The following is a 4,080-nucleotide window of genomic DNA, read 5'->3' as shown; positions in this document are numbered from 1 at the left end:
TAGAGAAAGCAGACTAACTTTTGATATGCAGCACAGACAATTTCCCTTGATTAGGGCATCCAGGCTGCGGACTAATCTACGGGGTGAAGAGGAAGAACCTAGTATATGTTAGAAATATGTAGGCTGAGCAGTGGCAATGTGAAGATTAGCTTTTTTAGGCTACACAGTGACTCATACCTTGCCACTGCTCTGTCTACATATTTCAGGCTTTGTAGCCTGAAAGAAAGCACCTTGAGAGTGAGTTCTTGTTACAGCTGTCTGGAAGATGATGAGGGCAAATATTTCTGTTTAATGAGCATGCATACTCATTTGCTCATTTAGAAGAAAGAAGTCATAAAGGAAGGCAATAAGCAGAAACAAAACCAGAAATTGCTGTGGTTCACTTGTTCGTAGCTTCTGCAGTGACCTCATGCTTCATGAAGAGGTGCAACAAAGCACTGGTGTGCCAGCACGTATTAAGGACAAGAAATAAGCCTCCCTTATTGTCCTCATCTTTGGTTCATAAAGCCTTGTCTAGGATTCAGTAGGTAACTGAGATACATTGCTCTCAGTTATGGATTCTTCTATGTTTTAAAAGTAGGATGAGTTTGTACAACTTTTATCACTACGAACAGTCCCATTGAGGTCACCTGTGGTACCTCCAGAAAGCACACATCTGGCCATGGAGATTCAACATCCCAAAACACGGAGACACTGCCAGAGGACAAAAAGGAGGCAGGTTGAGGTGCTGAACACCAAGTCCACAGCACACCTGTGACACCTTGGGGGCAGCAGTTAGTAGCTAACATGACGTATCCTTTCAACCACTTGCTCAATTTGTCTCCAAAATAAGATCAGCTCAACAAAAAACAACCCTGTTCTGTGACAAATATTTCACCTCATGTGAACTTGGAAAATATTGTTAGCCTGAAGACCAAACGAGGAACATAGGCAGGACAATGTGTGTATATATATACCTAGGGAAGGCTGGCAAGAAAACAAATAAACAGGCTCTAATTTTCTCCTGCAATATTAAGCAGCTTTCATACTGCAGGAGACTAGAAAGGTTGAGTTACCCTGACGTCAGTACAGTCATTATTGGCTCAGGTTCTTGGCTTGTGTACAAGGCTAACATTCTTACTCTTGGGAGTGTCTTACTCTAGCACAGAAGTGGGTAAGAAACTTTAATGTGTTGTCCCCCTCTGTATCCTAATCCAAGTGTCTGAATTTCAGAACCTCTGAAGACCAACCATGGTGAGCATGTTGTCACACTGTCAGGAAGGCTAATGAACAACCTCATTGTAATTAACAGTGTCCTCAGATGCTCTAAAATGAAAAACAAACACCAGTGTATGTAGTACATATACATGCACTACCTAGAGAGTAAAGTATTCCATATTCCTTCCTATCAAGCAATTTGACATTCTTCATGCCCATACTTACTACTGTGGAGACCTCTTGCTACAGACAACTCAGTGATTTGGGGAAATTATCTTGCAACAGGCCAATACATCTGAGTGCTAGAGAGCAAATTACAGGCTCTTAATGTTTTCCCAAATATTTTCACATATGCTCTGTTATTATTTATATTGCATTACAGACTACCATGAGCCATTTGACTTTAACAAGAGGTGACTTAAATTGTATGCTGTAGTTCGGAGTGCATTCATCCAAGGAGACGTCGGCAGTAATAACAAAACACACTGTGCTCTGCCTAGCGTGTTTTCCTGAGGTCAGTGGGAGCTTAGACTGCTGAGGACTTCACAAACTTGAGTCTTTAAGGGCTTACCTCAGGAGCCCTTCCACATACTTTGAACCTGTTCAGATCACCGCTGTCCTAAATTCTCCCAAGGATCTGAAACAACATGCAGTACCCTCCAGTCCTGTTGCACCTGATTATTAGGGAAAGATTGCTGTGAAACAGAGATGACCCTTTAGGTAAGCAGTGAATGGGAGATGGATACTAGTGGGATAATGCACATCCCTGGCTGAGTGAGAGTTGTTAGGTGTGGCACCAGGTCCAAACCAGTACTGGACCAGATGAATTTGGTGCCTTGTTGAGCTAGGCTATGTTCAACATACAAAAGTAATACATTGCCATCAGTGACATTTGGCTGGTGACACTTTCAGGAGAGTCCTCTGTCTGTCTGACTGCTGCTAGCTAGAAATACACCCACTGAAATACGAGGGGATGTAGGTACGTGTTTCAGGAAACTGTGGAAAACATCTGTGAAGGGAGCGGGCTTATTTTTTTATAGAGCATGTTATTAACAAAGCCTAAAATCCCAGTTGCATTTTCACCCTATTATTGAGACTGTTTTCTGTCCTAACTTCTCTGCTTACTTTTAGAAACAATTGGTACTTGTTTTGAATACCAGAAAGACCTACATTTCACTAGTACTTGAAAATAATTCAAATACAGCAGAATTTTGGTAAAATTCAGAAATAATTGTTTTAAGTGTTTTAACTGCTAGGATTTGGTAGCAGAAGCACTGCTGTAAATCAATAATGGTGTTTAAGCTTTTAGGTGTTTTGTTATTCTGTGGACAGCAAAACAATTCATAAGGTGAGAGTAAACTCAGGATTTTTTTACAGGTGGAGATCCTTATGGTCTATACTCTTTGATACAAAATTCTTTTCTCTTTCTGAAATGGCATCTGCCACTTCAAAAGGGTGTAACATATTGCACATGGGAATTTGCAAGCAGTATCCATACAAAGATAATTTTTGTTCTTTTAACACTTTCATACCAAACACCCAGAAGAAACCTACTTGCTTTGCAGTACGTCAGAGAAGCACTTTGATTCAATGAGTACATTTTTCCCAACTCTGGGAGCGAGATGGGAATCCAGGCACAAAATTGGAATCTGAGACAAAGGCTGCACATGCCACAGAAAAATAGTGCCACACAATTATCCAAGTGCAACAATCCCATCACTTACATAGTATTGCCCACAGCCCTGAATCACACCCCATATTAACATTATGAAGTTACTACTTGTAAGACTTTTTAACCTAACCATTTAATATCTCCTCTCTTTGGGTATCTCCAGTACTTTAATATCTGGAGCATATCTGATTCTGAACTGAAATTGCATATGACTGGGTACAGCTGCAAAACCACAAATCTGGTCAGTAAAAGCAGAATAAGCAGAAGTAAGCAGGCATGGCTTAAAAACCCCACAGTCACACAGCTAATCCTTTTTAGCAGGTAGGCAAAAATCAAAGCACCTCATAAATATGAAGCCTAGACTGGCTAAAGAAATTCTAGCAATTTCAACATAAGACATACAGGAATGAGGATGTGTGTTTACTTATTAAGAAAAGTGTTTCTATCTGAGAACTTTCCTGTGGGGAGGGTGAGAAAATTAGTAACTGGTAAGTTCTCTTAAGAACTCTGTAACAGTTGTTTCTCTCCAGTTGGTCTACACATCATCCCTTTATTTGCCCAAAATTTGTAGCATGTTTATATCTTATTAATATTTTTTCCCAGATTTGTTTGGCATAAAGAGGACTGACACAAAAGTGATAGGCTAGATCTCTGGGTAATTTAAATGATTGCAATTCCATCACCTGTAATCAAATTAATCTGAAGTACAGCAGCTGGGCAATTGACTGCGAAATTGGGTAGACCTGCCCCTTAGAAAATAATCCCCGATACCTCCCTCTCACCAGGGCAAAGGTGTTTGCCTGGCAGCTATCACAGCTCTGTGAGAGATCTTAATTTCGGAGCAACTTCCTGCCCCTCCATGTACACGCCGGGAGGCGAGCGGGATGAGCGGGCTTTCCCTTGGGTTCCAGGAGGGCTGCGAGACGGTGTCTGTGCCATCTCCAGCTGGAAGGACGCGAGCATCCCAGGGCGCAGCTGCATCCCCCGAAGGCTCAGCGCGGCCGAGCTCGGCCCCGACACCCCCGCGGGAATCGGCTTCTCGGCAGCTGGCCAGCGCCCACCCTGCCCCGGGGGCCGGCCGGGACCCTTCCCCGGCTCCCGCGGCGCAGGGCAGGGGCGGAGGGTCCGCGCAGCTCCGGCGGCTTCCCCGCCCGCGTTCCCTCCCCCTGGCGGGGCGGGAGCGGGGCCGGGCCGGGGTGGGGGAGGAGGAG

This window comes from Corvus kubaryi, unplaced genomic scaffold, assembly GCF_017639235.1.
Source record: "Corvus kubaryi isolate FWS band 111438036 unplaced genomic scaffold, C.kubaryi_AGA036_p1.0 133, whole genome shotgun sequence".
Lineage (NCBI taxonomy): Eukaryota > Metazoa > Chordata > Aves > Passeriformes > Corvidae > Corvus > Corvus kubaryi.
The sequence above is the reverse complement of the archived record's forward strand: the minus strand, read 5'-3'. Positions refer to the sequence as shown.